The 23,702-nt window shown below is 45.9% G+C and overlaps 1 protein-coding gene across 9 annotated transcripts in view; it reads left to right on the top strand.

Annotated features, from left to right (window-relative positions):
- The first annotated feature begins 5,340 nt into the window (after positions 1-5,340).
- The window catches only part of SMAD5 (SMAD family member 5), a 42,694-nt gene continuing 24,332 nt past the window's right edge, over positions 5,341-23,702 (top strand). For 4 of the 9 annotated variants that reach the window (XM_048861046.2, XM_048861039.2, XM_048861047.2 and 1 more), the window contains exon 1: positions 23,470-23,605. The gene's annotated coding sequence lies outside the window, so the exon portion shown is untranslated. Of the gene's footprint in view, positions 5,436-23,469; positions 23,606-23,702 lie in introns of those variants that run through there. The other 5 variants (XM_048861042.2, XM_048861043.2, XM_048861041.2 and 2 more) reach the window with 3 other exon arrangements.

The raw sequence follows: 23,702 nt of genomic DNA, 5'->3' as shown, positions 1-23,702 counted from the left end.
CTTTGAAGTCAGCGGAGCCAATTTAAGCCAGCTGCAGCTCTGGCTAAGTCTCTTACCAACACAAGCTTTTGTCTATGTTTGAAGTAAAAGCAATTGAACATAAAAAGCCAGATCATGCTCTAGTTTAATAAAAAATGATGACCACTAAGACTAGTGTATAGAACTAGAGAAAAGATAGGGATACACACTCCTTCATTGATTCATTCTCTGCTTATAAGGCAGCCTCTCACTAACAGATAATAACAGTGTGATAGCATCAAGGGAATGCACAACACATTCTGTGGATGGCTGTTTTCCCTAAGGGACTGTATGATTATTCAGTTTATCATTTTCTTCAGAGAGGCAAAAACTTTATTCTGATTTGCTTACTTGTCAGTTTGTTGGTCTTGAAAGTAAAAGACATTTTGCCAAAACAAGCTCACTGAGACAGATGCAATGCCATCAGCCTTAGGAGCCTGATACAGCAAAGTACTTAATGTCAATGGGACTTAAGCATGTACTTAAAATAAAGCATAGACAGAAGCATTTTGCTGAATAGAAATGAGATTACTCACATCTAAGAACATTAAATATTTTGCTGAATTAGGGTTTCCGAACCTATCATCTCTGAAAAGAAGACTATCCCACTAATGAAAGCTGGGCTTTTCTAATTAAATTTGGTCTGACAAAGGGTGCAGGTCAATGTACAGCTTACTTGTTTAAGTAAATATGTTGGAATAAGAAAACATTACTAATATTAAAATCTGTGTATGATGTGCTGTGCTTTAAGAAATACATCTGCTAGGCTTATTGGATTACAATTCCTGCTAGTTCCTTTTTTTCTTTAACAAAATGCAAGATCTATAGATAATAGCTCTGAAGGTTGGAGGGGCACTCAACACTGGGCAGGCTAGGCACAGGACAAATATTACATGGGCTTCCACGCACTGTTCCTGCAACGAGCTTTAGCTCAGACTTTGCAGGACCAAGGAAGTAATTCACTCTACATGCCTGCTGATCTCAGACCACGCTGCTGAGATTGGTAACAAATCAGTGCCAGTAGTAGAGATAGCTTCTGTGGTGAGAACCTAGATTTAAACCTCCAAGGCATATCACATTGAATAGATTATGAGAGAACCTTCCTGTGGCTATAATATCCACACCAGATCTCCATAAGGGACTTAGAGGTAAACTCCTTCATAGTCCCTGAGCCATCCAGTCCCCCCTAGCCTGTACATTCTGCTTTCTTAATGGACCCTAAACCAGTGGAGGATTGATGTAGGAAATCTCTGCTCCGCCACCGCTTCTCCCACAACATGCCTTTTACACAGGGGGAGTGCGGAGAATGAGAAGGGGACAGAGGCACAGGCCTGCCTACAACTCAGTTATTCCCAACAGGGAATTTCTCCATGCGGGGGGTATTCTCTGCTCAGAATTTGTTGCTAGATTGCATTCCCTTTATATTACTTGAGTGTTGTAAAGAAGCCATAATGCACTGGACAACCTGGCCCCTTATTCTTACAAAGAGTGGAACAAATTTAGGCCTGAGCTGCATATATGTACTGCAGAGGCCTCAAACACCACAGAGCGAAGGGGAGCAGGGGGAGAGGATCTGATTCTAGCTCCCCACTGAAACAATGGAGATGCTGCTATCCTACAGTCCCATGTCACTGGAGCCGTGGAAAGGCATTCTGGGATGGGGCACAGAAGTCATCCGCACGTTTGAGCACACAACAACATGCACGCTGATACAGCTTCATCTTCCTCCATCCTGTGCAAATTAATCTCCCTCCTTCAAGATTAATCTGAATGAAAGATTTGGGAGGGGGGAAAAAGTTCAATTTAACACTGTTTTTGCACGATTAATGTGTCCTATTTACAGGACGAGAGGGGTAACTATAGTACTTGGTCTAGACCCAGAATTTGACCCAAACTGTTTAAATACCAAAAACTGTTTACACTGATGAATTTAAATAATCTGTGCTGCTTGCAGACAAGAGTGTCTGAGGAGTGACACCAGGTAGAAGTTGTCTTCAAATGTGTCTGCCTAATTAGTATTGTACAAACCAATATATATTATTAATTATAATTTTAGTCTCCTTTATTCACTGATAATCTTCAAAATATGGCAATCAGAGAGTACAGAATTGGAATAATAGGCATATCACTATGTATGCTTTCCTTACATAGTAAATAGGTGACAGTAGTATGTAGTTATGTTTGCTGCACCGTATTATTAAACACTGAGGACCAAAATGTCTGGTTATGCTCATGCAACCCCCATTGACTTAATGCCTTTGTGCAGGATGTTTGAATATAAATCCAAATATGTATCTTGCATATCATATTGTGCCTGTTTATAAATGCACAATCAAACCTGGGCTGCAGAAAGGATTGATTTTAAATTTTTTTTATTGTGGCCTTTTCAGGAATATCACTTTGGGTTACCAAGGCTGTAATACCTAGTTCCTTATTCTGATTCTAGAAAAAGAAGAAAGGCAGAGTTCATGATGTGACTGGAACACTTCAATGGAACTACATCTGCTTTATGCATATGTAACCCACACACCTCCTGGGTGTGGTGCTCTGTCCCATCTAGTGGCATCAAGACCACTTAGAGAGAGATATAAAATGAGTCTGCTCTACACCCTTAGCTGTGGTAGAGGTTCATGCACTAAGCTCCAGAGGCCCCAGGTTCAATCCCGACAACCGGCGTCTGTTGGCATTACAAGTGGGGGCTCATCTGGGATTTCAACTGGGAAGTCTCTGAAGTTCAAGACACACTTCCTCAGCAAGGGGAAGTATGTAACCCACACATCTTCTGGGTGTGGTGTTCTGTCCCATCTATTGGCACTGAGACCACTTAGAGAGAATTAAATGAGTCTGCTCTACAGCCTTAGCTGAGAGCCAGTTGGCTTTTAGCTCATACTGAGTGTAGAGGCTCATGCACTAACCTCCAGAGGTCACTGGTTCAATCCCACCCACCGACAATAGCATTACACATACATAAAAGTACATTGTTAGAGAAGCAATGCAATCCAGTGGTTAGAGTTCAGAACTGGGAGTATGGGACAAGATTATCATTTCTACTATCTCCAGCTCTGCCGCAGACTTGCTGCCATGACCCTTGGGCAGGTCACCTTCTCCATCTGTGCTTCATTTTCCCTATCTTTAAAATGCAGATAATAATACCTTTCTCACCAGAGGAATGAATTAGTAAATGTTTGTCAAGGGGTTTAATATCCTTGGAGGAAAGATGTGCTGGAAGTGTCCATTTCAAAGCATGCTATTCTCCATTGTGTAAAATGAAAATTGAAGTGCTGAAGGAAGAAAATCTAGTATGCTTAGCTGTATTAATATTATTTGCACAGAAACATTACACAACGTGACTGGTTTAACATAATGAAGATTAATTAAACTGAGGCATCTCTTCAAATCACCTTTAATGTGCCACTGTTAGTAATAGTTTCTTCGTGTAGATTATAATAATTAATGAATATTTGTATAACAGTGTAAACTCATTATAGACTTGTGGAATCTCTCGCACCTGAAGCTCATTGTTCTTATCTGACAGTGAAAGCCCTGCTGGTGTAAACAAAAACCATTTCACTCCTCCTGGCTCTGAACAGTCTTATCCTTGTTAATCACTTTGGTTGTTTGTTATTTGTGTAATTTACAAGTTTATACTGATTTTGTAGTGTAACAGATATCAGAGGGGGTAGCCATGTTAGTCTGTATCCACAAAAACAATGAGGAGTCTGGTGGCACCTTAAAGATGAACAAATTTATTTGGGCATGAGCTTTCGTGGGTAAAAACCCCACTTCTCCATGCATCTGAAGAAGTGGGTTTTTTACCCACAAAAGCTTATGCACAAATAAATCTGTTCGTCTTTAAGGTGCCACCGGACTCCTCGCTGTTTTTTAGAGTAACAGAGATGCTCCGGTTGCTGTACTAACAATTTAAACAACAGACAGTTAGAAACATACAAGATATTGTATAATAAAATATAAATACAGTAAAATAGTCGCAAATAAGGTCAGTCATAGCAGTCCTAATTACCTAGTGAGCATGGAGGACCAATATGTGTGTTAAGTGCTTAAGCACTAGGCCAGGGGCAGGCAACCTATGGCACGCGTGCCAAAGGCAGCAGGCGAGCTGATTTTCGGTGGCTCTCACACTGCCCGGGTCCTGGCCACCGGTCCAGGGGGCTCTGCATTTTAATTTAATTTTAAAGGAAGCTTCTTAAACATTTTAAAAACCTTATTTGCTTTACGTACAACCATAGTTTAGTTATATATTATAGACTTATAGAAAGAGACCTTCTAAAAACATTGAAATGTCTTACTGGCACATGAAACCTTGAATTAGAGAGAATAAATGAAGAGTCGGCACACCACTTCTGAAAGGTTGCCGGCCCCCGCAGGAGACTGAAAAGAGCTTATTGTAATCGTTAAGGGTTCATCCTCGATTCACTTAGTCCCGTGAATAATTTCACTTACTGGTGTAAGTGTTTGCAGCTGTACAAGTTGGCCTGGGACCCTGGGTACTTACTTAGGTGGCTAGCCCCTGCTGAACTCCATGCTGCCACATGCTATGCCTTCACTGCTATGAGAGCACTAGCTTGCTAGATTAAAGCTAGTTCCGGTGTTTCTACATGAGCTGCCATCACACATCTGACTGCAGTGCAGATATACCCAAAGCATGAATATAGCTATATAAGTACACTGCACCTGGAAATCTCCAAGGACTCCGCTGTAAGCAGGATAGGCAGCCATATTGTGTTCAGTTCAATACAGTTACCGAGAGCATATACTTTGCTCTCTCCTAGAGACTTACCTTTTGTTCTTCTTTGTTCTGTTGTCCTTTTAATCTAAAATAAGGGTCATTCAGCCCCAAAGTATCTATTTACAGGGAAACATAAAACAAATAGTCAATACATTTGAGAATATCACTGTCGGTTCGCAGTTGGCAAATCAGAAAAAAAACGCACTAAACAAATTATTCATTGGGGAAAAAAATCAATAATTTCTAATAATGATATGATTTAATACTTAGGTAGCATTTTTATGTGGATTGTATGAAAGACGCCCTACAAAATATGGCTACATTGAACTGGAATTAAGGACATTATTTCAAGATGGAAGAAGGAAACAAAAATAAAATTGAGGGATAACTTTTCCACAAAGTTTCTAAAGTGGGAATTTGAACTCTTTCTCTCTTACACATACACACAGATTTCCCAGCTTGACTGCCTCTGCTCCTTTGCTATGGAGTATGTGTTATCTGATACCTCAGTTCTCCCAGCAGGCAGGGGGATACTTTGCTTAGGGCTCCACCCCTAGCCTCTCTGTCGCCAGTATGAGAGAAGAAGACAGAGAAATAGAAATCACTTGGAAAGGGACTAGAGAGAAAAAATAAGTGCAGAGAAAATGGACCAGCAATAACATTTTCCAAGGTAAAACTGATTTTTGTTCATGTGGTTATTTTTTCTACAACAGTGGCTTCTACTCCCTAAGTTGTTAAACTCTGAAATGTATTTTGGAGAAAGGGGAAGGAGATCTTCTGACATGGCATAAGTTTCTAAAAGTTTGCAGATTTTACTGTTTCAGCTGTGATTTGTACTCTTTTTAGGCACCTCAACAATGCAGCGGAGATCTAAATATGTGCCTGTGAAAGTGGAATCCCAGAGATAGTATATGTTAGCAAGGTCATTGCTGTTAACTTCTGAGATTCCAGTTAAAGCATGAAGTGATAAAGATTTATTTAATACCAATGCTGTAGTTGTGTAAAATTCCTGACATCCAGAGTGGGTTTGGAATAATGCAGAATCTAAATATAGAGAAGCTGGAGTTTTGAGCTGAAGCGTAGCTTTCGAAAATGGATACGAAAAGATTCTCGACTAAAAATGATTTTGTTTTAATGGTTTTAGGAGTTCTATTCCAGCTGGTTTAGCAAATTGTATAATATTTTATTCTTCAACATCTTTTAGCCCAATCCAAATACACCATTCCGTAGTTACTACAATGGGAAGCAATTAATATAGAAAATATATTACAGAATAACACACGCTCACAACAAATGAAGTAGTTTGTGTATTTTAAATATGATCTAAAAGTGCCTCGAGAACCCAAAATGTCATTCTGTAGAAGATGTGTGCACTGTAATTAGGGTTGTGAACTATTTTGGTGACACAGCCTTACATGGGGCCCATCTACGCATCTGAAGCAAAAAAGTTTATGAACTTTTAACTTTCCCTCTGCAATGCCAAATGTAGAGGAGTTTAAACATTAGTACTTCCAAACAGAGAAATATTTTCATCCAATTTCTTGCAGCATTGTAAAAAGCATCTTAAATTTAAAAGCTGTTTTTCCCCATGTATCTCTTTTTTTTAAATACTTGCGTAATAGAGCTGTTTCAAAAGGGGTAGGGGAGAAATGGCACCGCTGGAGAAATGATGAGAAGTCCAATTTTTGGCTACTTTCTATGAAAACTGGATTCTTTTCTTCACTCGTTTGTCAGGCAGCATTTAATTTTCATTTCAGTAAATATCCCACTTCTATTTTTTGACTACATAAAAAGCTATTTTTGCTGCTGAAAATTGCTCCAGTGAAAACGAAAGTAATTTGTAAAATTTGTGCTGAAAAGTTGCAAAAGTTATGCTCCTCTTTTACTTTCACTATTACACAAAATTCGGCACTAAAGGGAATAGCATTTGTGTTTTATTCTAAAAGTATTTGCTTATATTTGTTCAAAACAGAAAAGGCCAATAACATTTTTGCTCTTTTTCAGCAGTTTCATTTCCTGAGATAGACATTAGTGTACTTATATTAGCAGACTTTGATATGGGAGAGGAAATTATTAAAACAAAACACAATCTTTGCTTAAGGGTCAGAAAAAATACAGTTGTGTCACTTTGTGCGAAGATACATTTAAACTCAAACGGGCCTAATTCTTGATCATAGAATCATAGAATATCAGAGTTGGAAGGGACCTCAGGAGATCATCTGGTCCAACCCCCTGCTCAAAGCAGGCACAATTCCCAATTTTTTTTCCCCCCTCAGAGATTGAACTCACAACCCTGGGTTAAGCAAGCCAATGCTCAAACCACTGAGCTATCCCTCCCCCCAAAAGCAGGACCAATCCCTAAATGGCCCCCTCAACGATTGAACTCACAAGCCTGTGTTTAGCAAGCCAATGCTCAAACCACTGAGCTATCCCTCCCTCCTTACCCTGGTTTTGCACCTGTGTAACTCTAGGGACATCAGAGGAGATACTCTACGTTATTTAAATCAGCATGAGAGGAGACTCAGGCCTGTGCAGCTCAGATGTGGGTGATTTTTGATTCCTGGGAATATTGACATCACTAATTGTACCACTGTCCTGATGAATGGCATGTCACAGTAATGGCACTGGACTATTTTGTCTTGCTGAATCATTTGGGTTGATAACTAAAAATAAATTTGTTAGTCTCTAACGTGCCACAAGTACTCCTTTTCTTTTTTAAAAAAGAATTGTGTATGCATGTATATGTATGGAAGGTTGGTTTGGTCCTCTTTAGCATTGTTTATCTTTACCGTCACTCATTTGCTCTTAAGATAAAGATATAGATATATCAATGTGCTTTCTACTTGCTTTAGATTGTTTAGTCATAAGAGCCCACCATAAAATGTAGTAGTCTTGACAGTTGCACTCCATGACAGCCAAAAGTATCTGCGTAATGAATGGATTGATAGTTTAGCTGTAAGCATCATGTATGCACACATGTACTGTGGGGTGCATTAACTTTATTGTAACAGATATGACAGACCGCCACAAATACAGCTATAAATTGTATATTTTTGTGGAAAATATTCCTTTGTTTTAAAGAATAAGTTGGTTTCACATATTAAAAAAGAGGAAAACTTTTTTATCTCTGCTGCAGCGTAAATCTGCTCTGTTACATCCAAGCATCTCCAGAAAGGTGGGTGTAACCCAGAGACTTTGGCCCATTATGTGAGCAATGTGCTGTATTTCCAACGTTTCCACTATTTAGGGCTCAAAATAGTTTTCCTGTGGCTTTGGCTGTGCAGCCACAGGGACAACTTTCAGTGCATAGCTATTGTCAATGTTAGCCCTAACTCCACGACTGAAAGTGGAAAAGTGGACATCCAACTCAGTGGTTTGTCAACAGATTGCTGTAATGAGTATGATGCAGCATGTTAGACCTCCCTACCATCCCATATATGGAATGTGTCCAGTCCAGATGTCAGACACTTTCAAAATTGAGTATGCTCAGGAGAGTATATTGACATTTGGGAGTGACAACCTTTCAGAAACTGACAGCATCCCTGTAGCCAATAACCTTGGAAGTTATATACCCAGGGTTCTGTGCCGGACACACAATGTACTACACATTTAGAGGAGCCATAAGGTATGCAAGTTGCTACTTTCACTGGGAGGTCGATAATGCGACATCCAGTGGCCAGTTGCTGATGTTGAAATATTAGTGAATTTGCACAAAGCACAAAAAACACCAGCGCTTAACAGGAGCACCATGTGAAGGTTGTTGTCTTGCAAGTGAGTAAATCTGTAGTGACTTAAAAATCTGACAGCAGAGCTTAAACCTTAAATAAAGAAAAAAAAAAACTCTGATAATGAGCTACCTGAGTATAATAATAGGGCAGGAAGTTTATAGTGATGTGGGAATAATTTCCCTTGTATATTACAACTTTCTATAACTTCCATTTCATGATCCAGCATCTCTGTTCTCAGTGATTTAGAGAACAGGTTCACAACCTGGTGGACACAAAAAGCTCCAGGTAGAGTTGTGGCATCTCTCCTATTCCTTATAGCCAGAAGGGAGTGGGTCTTAAAATTCTGGAAAGTGTTGTTATAACATGGGAACACAGTATAGAAAAGGTTGAGAACCGTTGATTGAGAGTTAATAAAAGTGAGAGTGCACCCCGGTTCTCTCCATAAAAGCTAAAAGGAGTATAAGATGAAGGATGATCTATGCAGTGAACAACATTGGATAGATATTCTGAGGAATCAAGCAATTTTAAATTCCTCTCTCTGGTATTTCCTCTGTGAGAGTGTTTTATTTTGAGTTAAGTAAATGGGACATTTTATCTGCTCTTCCAGGAAGTTTTTCTCCTCTTCAAGGACCACATCCAATTAACAGTGTTTTGCTCCAGCAAGATTCTTTCTTTAATGGGAGTTGGATCATGCTGTAGTACAGAAACTTGAAACAGTATTCAAACAAAGGGTCCCCTTGTTGGTAGCTTCTTCTGTGACCTATTCTGTCCTTGATCCTATCCACGTTGCACTTCCCATGGGTTTGATTAGTATTTTTATGCGTAAGACTCCCAATCTACTTTTGTACTCTATCTCTGTTCAGTCTTGCACTTTTACCACCTTCCACACATATCAACATGGATATCTCATCAACAGCTCATGCATGCACTTCTTCTGTGTTCTTTTCAGTGCAGAGAAGTCCGTCGGTGCTCAACTGAGAATAGTCATATTAATCTTGCCATAGTGTTCCTTGTTTATAATATCTTCACTAATATATCAGTGTTTGATCGCATGCTTGGTCCAAGTCATTTTTCCAGTCAATTAATAATAAAAAGTTTGTGGCTTTAACTTTATTCATAGATATAACATTAGCTTTCCCTCCACTGCTCTGCAACCTCATTTTAATACCTAGTATCACACATCTGTAGCATCAGCACACAAGGAGATACTGTTGCACATCCTTTCCCTTACTGTTCAGTGAGCTGTCATTTGTCATTCAACAGCAGATCGCCAGCAGGTGAGCAATGATAGCAACAATAATGTGGAAATGCTGTCTAGTAATGCAAGCAAAACTATTTCCTGACATTTTTGTCTTCACATTCGGATAGGTCACAGGGACCTAACAGGACATTTCATATTGCTCCAACTAACTTTAAAAGGAGTTTGTTATACTTTTTGTTTCTGTTCTGCAAAAGCATCCACACTGTACCATTATAGAACTCAAGGGCCATGCACCTGATACGTTAATATCCCATAGTAGCCCATAATTCACCACAGATGAGTGGTTAAACATTTTACTCCATATTTTGAAAACACTTATAGTACATGTGGGGGGAAAAGAAAGTCTAAGACATACTAAACCTCTGAATTTACTTTCTTGCTGGGAAGTAGCTATTCGTCATGTATTTTGCTTGTTTTCATCAAGCAGTGAATAGTGGGGTTACCTGACAAGATGAAATGGATAAAAAGAGGAACAGCAGCTCCCTCCCGATCCCTTAAGCTCTCCTCAAAAGTTGATCCTATTCTTCTGCACAGACACCTAAAAAGTGATGATTCCTCCCCACCATAACACTTGTAGATATAAGTGATATGTTTGCCCTTCCCATCTTGGTAAACTCAGCCAAAACACAGATGGATTGTTTCAAATTCCTCTCCCCTCCCTCTTTTTATGTAGCCCTTCCCTCACCCCTATTCCCCAAACAGGCAGCAGTGAGAGGGAGTATGCTTGTAGATTCATAGAGGCACAATTCCAGGGGCGGCATTCCGGCCGTCCCTTTTTTTTTTTTTTTTTGCTTGGGCAGTTGCACTCTCGGAGCTTGGGGCGGCAAAAGATGTAGAGCCGGCCCTGGCCTGAAGGGCGCATTGGGATCATCTAGTCTGACCTCCTGTATAACAGAGGGCAGAGAACCCCCCAAAGTAATTCCTAGGGCATGTCTTTTAGAAAAACATTCAATCTTGATTTAAAAATTGTCAGTGATGGAGAATCCACTGTGACCCTTGGTAAATTGTTCCAATGATTAATTACTCTCACTGTTAATATGTATGCCTTATTTCTGGTCTGAATTTGTCTAGCTTCAACTTCCAGCCATTTGGTCATATTATACCTTTCTTTGCTAAGTTTAAGGCTTATTGTTAAATATGTGTTCCCAATGTAGATTTTTGTAGACTGCAATCAAATCACCCCTTAACCTTCTCTTTGGTACGCTAAACAGATGATTGAGCTCCTTGACTCTGTCACTATAAGGCATGTTTTCTATTCCTTTAGTCATTCTTGTGCCTCTTCTCTGAACCCTCTCCAATTTATCAACATCCTCCTTGAACTGTGAGCAGCAGAACTGAATACAGTATTCCAACAGCAGTCGCACGAGTGCCAAATACAGAGGTAAAATAACCTCTCTACTCAAGATTCCCATTTAGGCATCCCAGGCTTGTATTTTGGTCACAGTGTCGCATTGGGAGCTCTTGTTCAGCTGATTATGCACCATGACCCCCAAATCTTTTTCAGAGCCACTGCTTCCCAGAATAGAGTCCCACATTCTGTAAGCGTGGCCTACGTTCTTTTCTCTCCAGTGTATATATTTATACTTAGCCATATTAAAACCCATATTGTTTGCTTGTGGTCAGTTTACCAAGAGATCAAGATCACTCTGAATCAGTGAGCTGTCCTCTTCATTATTGACCACTCCCCCCATTTTTGTGTCATCTGCCAACTTTATCCGTGATGATTTGATGTTTTCTTTCAAGTCATTGATAAAAATGTTAAGTAGCATAGGGCCAAGAACCAGTCCCTGTGGGACATGACTGGAAACACCTGTTTTATGATGATTCCCCATTTACAATTATATTTTGAAATGTATCTGTTAGCCAATTTGAAATCCATTTAATGTGTGCCATGTTAATTTTATATTGTTCTAGTTTTTAATCAAAATGTTGTGTGGTACCTAGGCAAATGCCTTACAGAGAACTCAAGTATATTACATCAACACTATTATCTTTGTCAACGACTTGTAATCTCACCAAAAAAAGAGATCAAGTTAGTTTGAGTCTATTTTCCATAAACCCATGTCAATTTGCATTAATTACATTACCCTCCTTTAATTCTTTATTAATCAAGTCCCAAAACAGATGCTCCATTGTCTTGCCAGTATTGATGTCAGGCTAACAGGCCTCTACTTACCCAGGTCATCCCATTTACCGTTTTTAAAAATTGGCACATTCGCTTTCTTCTAGTCTTCTGGAACTTCCCCAGTGCTCCAAGACTTGTTGAAAATCAACATTAATGGTCCTGCAAACTCCTCAGCCAGCTCTTTAAAAACTCTTGGATGCAAGTTATCTGGGCCTGCTGATTTAAAAATATCTAACTTTAATAGCTTCTGTTTAACATCCTTCAGACCATACTACTGATATGGAAAGAGTGTTATCATCAGCATATGATGAAACTATATTTCCCCCCAAATACAGATCAGTAATATTAATTGAGCATCTACCTTTTCTGCATTATTATTGATAATTCTACCACTTCCATCTAGTAATGGATCAATACCATGGTCAGGATTCTTTTTGTTCCTAATACATTTAGAAAGCTCCTTCATATTGTCCTTAACGCTGCCGGTCATAGAGTTCTTCTTATGTCCCTTTGCTTCCCTTATCAATTTTCTACAATTCCTAACTTCTGATTTATATTCATTACTATCAACTTCCTCTTTCTTCCATATGTTTATATAGTTGCTTTCACCTTCCCTCTAAACCAGGTCATTTTTTAAACTAGTATGGCTTTCTTTCTCAGTTGGCTGATTGCGGCTTTTGGGGCATCTAGTAAGGTGTTCTTAAAAGATTCCCAATTATCATTCATATTTTTCTGATTAAATTCTTCCTCCCAGCTGATTTAGCTCATAATTGTCTTCAGCATTATGAAACTGGCCCTATTAAAGTACCAGGTATATATATTTACTGGTATGAACTTTATTCTGCTTGCACAGTATAAATATGATCAAGTCATAATCACTTGTACCTAAGTGATTCTGTGATCAGTTACTCTTTATCTGTTAGGACAAGGCCTAATAAAAAAAGTCTCTTGTGTTGGCTGCAACCCTTTTTGAGTTAGGAAATTGTCATCTATAACCTGTAGAAAATCAAGGATGTTTTAGTACTGGCAGCATGAGACCTCCAGCATATGTCACTCATATTGAAATCCCCCATGATTACATAGGTTTTTTCGCCCTACACATTATATATAGGCATGTAAGGAGGCAGTCATTCTGTTCCCATTTGTGATTTGGTGGTTTGTCGCAGACATCAACTTTAATACCCCATCTTGTGCTCCCTGATGTCTATCAGAAATGGTATTACCTGTTTCTGAGAGTGCCACACCCCCTTCCCTTTTGCCCACTTGATCCATGCTAAATAGTTTATAGCCATTCATTTTTACAATCCAATCGTGTATCCTCCCACCAGATTTCAACTAGATTGAATTTATGCTCATAAATGAGAAATTCCAATCTCCCCTATGCTATCCTATCCTCCCCACACCCTTATGCTTCTAAGCTGAAATGAGGAATACCCCATCCCCACCTTGCAAGAATCAACCTGTTACTTAACATGGTTGTAAAATGGTTTAGAAAATGTGTAATACAAACACGTTAACTATTTTTAAACTGTTCCTGCCCCCTCCCAGCAGTTTTAAAGTTCAATTTAAACAATGCAGTCATTTTAGGAGTCACAGGAAGGCCAAGCTTTTATAATTCAGTAACCTTTTTGTAGACAGTTTCCTTACAATTCAAACATCTCATTTAGCTATCAAACTGCTAGTTTCCAGCTAAACAAAAAGAAATGCAATGTTCATATTCTGAATATGACGAGAAGATCAGAATAATATAACTTGAGATGTACATGTTGCTTCTAATAATTTGGGGCCTGATCTTATCATTGATTTCAATGGGCTTTGGATCAGGCCCTGTGGCACTGTATTAATAATAAATATTAATAATAATTATTACTGTAGCACCTAGTAGCCCTAGTTACGGACCAGGACCCCATTTGTGCTAGACGCTGTACAAACATAACAAAAAGACAGTCCCCGAGTTAGCCCCAGTGTGAAGGGGGCATAGACTGCATTATATGACTGACAAGGATGGTTTAAAGAGACAGCTGTCACAGTAATCTGTCCTCTTTACTAAGACTGGAGGAATCTATTAGCAAATGGAGCCAAGATCATCAGAAAACATTTGCCTGAGTTTAGGAAGCAAGAACAAGATTTTTATAAATGTGCATTTGCAATTGCTTCTGCATAATCTGGACTCTCAATTACCGATTAAATGTCTGTATGACTAGATGTTTAAGTAGTGATTTCCATGGAAATTCCTACAACTGCATGCCTGCATTTCTACAAGTCTGGGCCTGTGAGTATGAAAAATAGTAGATTGACTTCTTTTTGGAATTCAAATGGTTTCTGTCAACAATACATTCAGGGTGACTTGAGTCCACTTGTTGCATGTTTTATATTAACCTAGTTATGTTATTCATGATGGAAGTTCTGAAGCATAGGTGGGAAGAAAAACGTATTAAGTACTGCACTTGAGATCAGCCCATCTGATCTAAACTGATACACACCATGTCTGAGGTGGTCTACTATTTTTTGTGACTGTGATTTTATAAGGGCCTTAAGAATATACAAAACTTGAATTAATGTTTATAACATGTCATTTCTACCTGCCTGTTGACAGGAAGGAGGTTGTCCAAGTTCCGCTCATTTGGTCTTTGGACACTTGACGTTGGCAACATTTTTCTCATTGAAAAAAAGAAAAGGAGTACTTGTGGCACCTTAGCGACTAACCAATTTATTTGAGCATAAGCTTTCGTGAGCTACAGCTCACTTCATCGGATGCATACTGTGGAAAGTGTAGAAGATCTTTTATACACACAAAGCATGAAAAAATACCTCCTCCCACCCCACTCTCCTGCTGGCAATAGCTTATCTAAAGTGACCACTCTCCTGACACTAATTCTTTGCCTCTACTGCAAAACAAGGAGAGAAACTTTCCTCTCACCTGCTGGAATATATTCATCATTAGCTTGCTCCAAAATGTTCAAAATAATACTTTGCCTTCAGAGATGCTATGTGGTTCAAGCATTGTGCCCAACGCAACCTCCTCTGTAGGTTTAAATTAAGAATTGCATACCTCTTTATGTTTTGTCTCTCCCACTCACTCCCCAACTTAGAGTGCTTTAACCTTCTCCATCAGTAACAGGACTCTGGCGTTTTTGTACAACATACACATAATAATGCTATTGTATCTTTCATCAGGCTGTGTAAGACTGTGTTTAGTAACTCTCCAATACGAGTGCATTTTGTTTCATGGAGACATGGCTGACACATGAACAACACCTAAAATGCCTGCTGCCTATTTGTTATTCACGTTATTAATTAAGCTAGACAAAAGGGTTGGAAAAGACCCAGCTTTTTTATTGTTGTTGTTCCATCTTCAGACTGGTTGGCCAAGCCAGAACAATTGTTATCCTAATGGCTACAAAGAAGGTGATAAAGCTCCTTCGAAGAACTTTTATTTTTGCAGGATAGCTATTTTATTTTTTAAATTCATACTTCTAGCAGGATCTTGATAAAGTACCTCCACAGTAAAAAGAAAAGGAGTACTTGTGGCACCTTAGAGACTAACAAATTTATTTAGTCTCTAAGGTGCCACAAGTCCTCCTTTTCTTTTTGCAGATACAGACTAACACAGCTGCTACTCTGAAACCTCCACAGTAAGTATTTTGTAACTATGGTTTAATTTCTGCAGAAATAAATATTAGCATATTATTTTTCCAGCTCTGTCTTTGGTGCAGAGATGTTGTATCGAAAGGAGGTTGACCGCGTTCACTGGCTAAACTACCTCTAGCCTTTTTCTCCACACTTATTAAATTGCAATAGAAACATATGTCTGGAGAATTACTTGAGCCCTCTGTGGGTGTGTCTACACCGCAATTAAACACCCCTGGCTGGCCCATGTCAGCTGACTTGGGCTCCTGAGGCTTGTGCTACACAGCTGTAAAATTGTGGTATAGGGACCATGCCAGGGGGGAGGGATCCAGAGCCTTAGCTCCAGACAGAGCCCAAACATCGACACTGCAGTTTTATAGCCCCACAGGCTGAGCCCCACAAGCCCAAGTCAGCTAACATGCGCTAGCCGTGGGTGTTTAATTGCAGTGTAGACATAGCCTGTGTCTGTCTAGTCACAACATGCTGGGGGAAATCATTCTGCTGAAGATTTCTATTTACACTAGACATAATCCTGAGCCACAGCATTTGGATCTGGATCCAAATGTTTCCAAAGCTCAGGTGTTTGAATCTAAAGTATAAGTTTGGCACACTGCAAAGGCAGTAGAATGACACAAAATTTTGTTTGGTTGGGTTTTTGATTTAGTTCAATTTCTAATTTACACAAATAAAATGTGTGGGTCTTTTGGGCTTACTAGTACATACTGTAATGCTCATTATATTTTCCTGTCTCTCTAACTCTATTTTCTAATGAATACATTGTATTGTTCTATGAATGTCTACCTTCTTGTGTTTCCCTGCAATACTCTATCAGCTATTGCGTTGCTATAGTTCTTCAAGAAAAGTGTCTGTCCACTCACATTTCAAGGAAATAAGAACTGCAAGAAAAGTACAGGACACAATTTAATTTTATCAGACACCATCCCACAGTTGTTTTGTTTGTGGTACAATAATTATATAATGTATGATTCTTTATAGGATTATTGCTGGTCAACATCCTTTTTCTAAAATGCTACCAAACATTTCTTAGTAGCTCCTTATTAGATTACAGGTAGGGCGTTCAGAAATTTAAGAGAAGTCCTTCATCCACTGTAGTTTTACAATACTCAGCTTGCCACCAAAAAAACACAACAAAAACTCCTGTGGGCAGGGAAGTTATCGTCAAGCCCTGAGTAGTGTTTCATCCATGATGGAAGCCAGTGCTAACTCTCATGACCAGAATTTCCCAAGCTTTGGGGTAAATTCCCTCCTTTTGGGTTTGGAAAGGGACAGAACCCAGCACACAATGGCCTCCACCAGAGTCACAGCCTGAGTGTCTGAATAGGGGGCGGTATGAAACACTGAGAGGCTGAGGAGGGTTTAAAGTAGACGAGGTGGAAAAGGTGTATCCCCCCACCCCGACAAATAATTGAAAGCGGTAATTTTATGGCCAAATTCTTCATTTTGGAAATACAACCATGATGCCTCCTGTGTGTCATAGTTTGATTGCCGCATGCCCCATGGTCACACTACATCTCCCAGCATGTGCTATGGCCTCCCCTCTTGCTGAGCCACAGTGGTGCTTTATGGGAGTCCCTGGCCCACAGTATGCATAATGTAACCAAGCTAGGAAAACAGCCCATGGAGGAGGGAACGAGACAGCTCAATGACATCACCCCTGGGGCACCAGTGCAGAATCTTGAAATTGAAAATGTTCCATTTTCATGGCCCCCCAACCTCCAAATAGTTTTGTCAAAAATCCAATTTTCTGTTGAAAAAAATAATTTTTGATTAAAAATATCCACCCTGCCCTAAAGACTGTTGCCCTTCCCCATCCAGCTCCCTGCTTGTCATCCTCCTTGCTCTCCACCCTTACTTCACCCTGACCCTAGCTCCTCTTCAACACTCCCCCATCCCACCTCCTCCCACAGACCCCATCTGCCCCCCAACCTCCCTGCTCTCCACCCTGACCCTAGCTCCTCTTCAACACTCCCCCATCCCATCTCCTCCCACAGCCCCCAATCTCCCTGCTCTCCACCCTGACCCTAGCTCCTCTTCAAAACTCCCCCATCCCACCTCCTCCCCCATCCCAACCTCCCTGCTCTCCACCCTGACCCTAGCTCCTCTTCAAAACTCCCCCATCCCACCTCCTCCCACAGCCCCCAACCTCCCTGCTCTCCACCCTGACCTAGCTCCTCTTCAACACTCCCCCATCCCACCTCCTCCCACAGCCCCCAACCTCCCTGCTCTCCACCCTGACCTAGCTCCTCTTCAACACTCCCCCATCCCACCTCCTCCCACAGCCCCCAACCTCCCTGCTCTCCACCCTGACCCTAGCTCCTCTTCAACACTCCCCCATCCCACCTCCTCCCACAGCCCCCAACCTCCCTGCTCTCCACCCTGACCCTAGCTCCTCTTCAACACTCCCCCATCCCACCTCCTCCCACAGCCCCCAACCTCCCTGCTCTCCACCCTGACCTAGCTCCTCTTCAACACTCCCCCATCCCACCTCCTCCCACAGCCCCCAACCTCCCTGCTCTCCACCCTGACCCTAGCTCCTCTTCAACACTCCCCCATCCCACCTCCTCCCACAGCCCCCAACCTCCCTGCTCTCCACCCTGACCCTAGCTCCTCTTCAAAACTCCCCCATCCCACCTCCTCCTCCATCCCAACCTCCCTGCTCTCCACCCTGACCCTCGCTCCTCTTCAAAACTCCCCCATCCCACCTCCTCCCCTTTCCAACCTCCCTGCTCTCCACCCTGACCTAGCTCCTCTTCAACACTCCCCCATCCCACCTCCTCCCACAGCCCCCAACCTCCCTGCTCTCCACCCTGACCTAGCTCCTCTTCAACACTCCCCCATCCCACCTCCTCCCACAGCCCCCAACCTCCCTGCTCTCCACCCTGACCTAGCTCCTCTTCAACACTCCCCCATCCCACCTCCTCCCACAGCCCCCAATCTCCCTGCTCTCCACCCTGACCTAGCTCCTCTTCAACACTCCCCCATCCCACCTCCTCCCACAGCCCCCAACCTCCCTGCTCTCCACCCTGACCTAGCTCCTCTTCAACACTCCCCCATCCCACCTCCTCCCCCATCCCAACCTCCCTGCTCTCCACCCTGACCCTAGCTCCTCTTCAAAACTCCCCCATCCCACCTCCTCCCACAGCCCCCAACCTCCCTGCTCTCCACCCTGACCTAGCTCCTCTTCAACACTCCCCCATCCCACCTCCTCCCACAGCCCCCAACCTCCCTGCTCTACACCCTGACCTAGCTCCTCTTCAACACTCCCCCATCCCACCTCCTCCCACAGCCCCCAACCTCCCTGCTCTCCACCCTGACCTAGCTCCTCTTCAACACTCCCCCATCCCACCTCATCCCACAGCCCCCAACCTCCCTGCTCTCCACCCTGACCCTAGCTCCTCTTCAACACTCCCCCATCCCACCTCCTCCCACAGCCCCCAACCTCCCTGCTCTCCACCCTGACCTAGCTCCTCTTCAACACTCCCCCATCCCACCTCCTCCCACAGCCCCCAACCTCCCTGCTCTCCACCCTGACCCTAGCTCCTCTTCAACACTCCCCCATCCCACCTCCTCCCACAGCCCCCAACCTCCCTGCTCTCCACCCTGACCCTAGCTCCTCTTCAAAACTCCCCCATCCCACCTCCTCCTCCATCCCAACCTCCCTGCTCTCCACCCTGACCCTCGCTCCTCTTCAAAACTCCCCCATCCCACCTCCTCCCCTTTCCAACCTCCCTGCTCTCCACCCTGACCTAGCTCCTCTTCAACACTCCCCCATCCCACCTCCTCCCACAGCCCCCAACCTCCCTGCTCTCCACCCTGACCTAGCTCCTCTTCAACACTCCCCCATCCCACCTCCTCCCACAGCCCCCAACCTCCCTGCTCTCCACCCTGACCCTAGCTCCTCTTCAACACTCCCCCATCCCACCTCCTCCCACAGCCCCCAACCTCCCTGCTCTCCACCCTGACCCTAGCTCCTCTTCAAAACTCCCCCATCCCACCTCCTCCTCCATCCCAACCTCCCTGCTCTCCACCCTGACCCTCGCTCCTCTTCAAAACTCCCCCATCCCACCTCCTCCCCTTTCCAACCTCCCTGCTCTCCACCCTGACCTAGCTCCTCTTCAACACTCCCCCATCCCACCTCCTCCCACAGCCCCCAACCTCCCTGCTCTCCACCCTGACCTAGCTCCTCTTCAACACTCCCCCATCCCACCTCCTCCCACAGCCCCCAATCTCCCTGCTCTCCACCCTGACCTAGCTCCTCTTCAACACTCCCCCATCCCACCTCCTCCCACAGCCCCCAACCTCCCTGCTCTCCACCCTGACCTAGCTCCTCTTCAACACTCCCCCATCCCACCTCCTCCCACAGCCCCCAACCTCCCTGCTCTCCACCCTGACCTAGCTCCTCTTCAACACTCCCCCATCCCACCTCATCCCACAGCCCCCAACCTCCCTGCTCTCCACCCTGACCCTAGCTCCTCTTCAACACTCCCCCATCCCACCTCCTCCTCCATCCCAACCTCCCTGCTCTCCACCCTGACCCTCGCTCCTCTTCAAAACTCCCCCATCCCACCTCCTCCCCTTTCCAACCTCCCTGCTCTCCACCCTGACCTAGCTCCTCTTCAACACTCCCCCATCCCACCTCCTCCCACAGCCCCCAACCTCCCTGCTCTCCACCCTGACCTAGCTCCTCTTCAACACTCCCCCATCCCACCTCCTCCCACAGCCCCCAACCTCCCTGCTCTCCACCCTGACCCTAGCTCCTCTTCAACACTCCCCCATCCCACCTCCTCCCACAGCCCCCAACCTCCCTGCTCTCCACCCTGACCCTAGCTCCTCTTCAAAACTCCCCCATCCCACCTCCTCCTCCATCCCAACCTCCCTGCTCTCCACCCTGACCCTCGCTCCTCTTCAAAACTCCCCCATCCCACCTCCTCCCCTTTCCAACCTCCCTGCTCTCCACCCTGACCTAGCTCCTCTTCAACACTCCCCCATCCCACCTCCTCCCACAGCCCCCAACCTCCCTGCTCTCCACCCTGACCTAGCTCCTCTTCAACACTCCCCCATCCCACCTCCTCCCACAGCCCCCAACCTCCCTGCTCTCCACCCTGACCCTAGCTCCTCTTCAACACTCCCCCATCCCACCTCCTCCCACAGCCCCCAACCTCCCTGCTCTCCACCCTGACCCTAGCTCCTCTTCAAAACTCCCCCATCCCACCTCCTCCTCCATCCCAACCTCCCTGCTCTCCACCCTGACCCTCGCTCCTCTTCAAAACTCCCCCATCCCACCTCCTCCCCTTTCCAACCTCCCTGCTCTCCACCCTGACCTAGCTCCTCTTCAACACTCCCCCATCCCACCTCCTCCCACAGCCCCCAACCTCCCTGCTCTCCACCCTGACCTAGCTCCTCTTCAACACTCCCCCATCCCACCTCCTCCCACAGCCCCCAACCTCCCTGCTCTCCACCCTGACCCTAGCTCCTCTTCAACACTCCCCCATCCCACCTCCTCCCACAGCCCCCAACCTCCCTGCTCTCCACCCTGACCCTAGCTCCTCTTCAAAACTCCCCCATCCCACCTCCTCCTCCATCCCAACCTCCCTGCTCTCCACCCTGACCCTCGCTCCTCTTCAAAACTCCCCCATCCCACCTCCTCCCCTTTCCAACCTCCCTGCTCTCCACCCTGACCTAGCTCCTCTTCAACACTCCCCCATCCCACCTCCTCCCACAGCCCCCAACCTCCCTGCTCTCCACCCTGACCTAGCTCCTCTTCAACACTCCCCCATCCCACCTCCTCCCACAGCCCCCAATCTCCCTGCTCTCCACCCTGACCTAGCTCCTCTTCAACACTCCCCCATCCCACCTCCTCCCACAGCCCCCAACCTCCCTGCTCTCCACCCTGACCTAGCTCCTCTTCAACACTCCCCCATCCCACCTCCTCCCACAGCCCCCAACCTCCCTGCTCTCCACCCTGACCTAGCTCCTCTTCAACACTCCCCCATCCCACCTCATCCCACAGCCCCCAACCTCCCTGCTCTCCACCCTGACCCTAGCTCCTCTTCAACACTCCCCCATCCCACCTCCTCCTCCATCCCAACCTCCCTGCTCTCCACCCTGACCCTCGCTCCTCTTCAAAACTCCCCCATCCCACCTCCTCCCCTTTCCAACCTCCCTGCTCTCCACCCTGACCTAGCTCCTCTTCAACACTCCCCCATCCCACCTCCTCCCACAGCCCCCAACCTCCCTGCTCTCCACCCTGACCCTAGCTCCTCTTCAACACTCCCCCATCCCACCTCCTCCCACAGCCCCCAACCTCCCTGCTCTCCACCCTGACCCTAGCTCCTCTTCAAAACTCCCCCATCCCACCTCCTCCTCCATCCCAACCTCCCTGCTCTCCACCCTGACCCTCGCTCCTCTTCAAAACTCCCCCATCCCACCTCCTCCCCTTTCCAACCTCCCTGCTCTCCACCCTGACCTAGCTCCTCTTCAACACTCCCCCATCCCACCTCCTCCCACAGCCCCCAACCTCCCTGCTCTCCACCCTGACCTAGCTCCTCTTCAACACTCCCCCATCCCACCTCCTCCCACAGCCCCCAATCTCCCTGCTCTCCACCCTGACCTAGCTCCTCTTCAACACTCCCCCATCCCACCTCCTCCCACAGCCCCCAACCTCCCTGCTCTCCACCCTGACCTAGCTCCTCTTCAACACTCCCCCATCCCACCTCCTCCCACAGCCCCCAACCTCCCTGCTCTCCACCCTGACCTAGCTCCTCTTCAACACTCCCCCATCCCACCTCATCCCACAGCCCCCAACCTCCCTGCTCTCCACCCTGACCCTAGCTCCTCTTCAACACTCCCCCATCCCACCTCCTCCCACAGCCCCCAACCTCCCTGCTCTCCACCCTGACCTAGCTCCTCTTCAACACTCCCCCATCCCACCTCCTCCCACAGCCCCCAACCTCCCTGCTCTCCACCCTGACCCTAGCTCCTCTTCAACACTCCCCCATCCCACCTCCTCCCACAGCCCCCAACCTCCCTGCTCTCCACCCTGACCCTAGCTCCTCTTCAAAACTCCCCCATCCCACCTCCTCCTCCATCCCAACCTCCCTGCTCTCCACCCTGACCCTCGCTCCTCTTCAAAACTCCCCCATCCCACCTCCTCCCCTTTCCAACCTCCCTGCTCTCCACCCTGACCTAGCTCCTCTTCAACACTCCCCCATCCCACCTCCTCCCACAGCCCCCAACCTCCCTGCTCTCCACCCTGACCTAGCTCCTCTTCAACACTCCCCCATCCCACCTCCTCCCACAGCCCCCAACCTCCCTGCTCTCCACCCTGACCCTAGCTCCTCTTCAACACTCCCCCATCCCACCTCCTCCCACAGCCCCCAACCTCCCTGCTCTCCACCCTGACCCTAGCTCCTCTTCAACACTCCCCCATCCCACCTCCTCCCCCAGCCCCCAACCTCCCTGCTCTCCACCCTGACCTAGCTCCTCTTCAAAACTCCCCCATCCCACCTCCTCCCACAGCCCCCAACCTCCCTGCTCTCCACCCTGACCCTAGCTCCTCTTCAAAACTCCCCCATCCCACCTCCTCCTCCATCCCAACCTCCCTGCTCTCCACCCTGACCCTCGCTCCTCTTCAAAACTCCCCCATCCCACCTCCTCCCCTTTCCAACCTCCCTGCTCTCCACCCTGACCTAGCTCCTCTTCAACACTCCCCCATCCCACCTCCTCCCACAGCCCCCAACCTCCCTGCTCTCCACCCTGACCTAGCTCCTCTTCAACACTCCCCCATCCCACCTCCTCCCCCAGCCCCCAATCTCCCTGCTCCCCCCCTGTAGCTGGGATTGGGTCAGAGCCCTCCCTGCCCAGCCGGCGCCTGCGCAGTGCCGCGGGAATCTGCCTGCGCGCGCGCTCTCGCTCTCTCTCTCTCTCTCTCTCTCCTCCCCCGCCCCGGCCCAGATTCACATCCGGGGCTCTGGGCCCGGCTCTGCCCGAGCGGAGGCGCCGTGTGTGTCCCCCCGTCTGAATAAAGTTTTGCCGAGAGCGAGGCTGGGGCCCAGCGCTCCACGGCCGCGCGGCCGGTAAGTGCGAGCTGCGGCCTTTCCCCCTGGGGGCGGGAGGTTCCGTCCCCTTCCCCCGCTCTCACCGCCCGGGGCTCCTGCAGCGGCTCCCTGACCG

Source organism: Caretta caretta, chromosome 8 (genome assembly GCF_965140235.1).
Source record: "Caretta caretta isolate rCarCar2 chromosome 8, rCarCar1.hap1, whole genome shotgun sequence".
NCBI lineage: Eukaryota > Metazoa > Chordata > Testudines > Cheloniidae > Caretta > Caretta caretta.
This window is presented reverse-complemented; position numbering and strand designations above follow the sequence as displayed.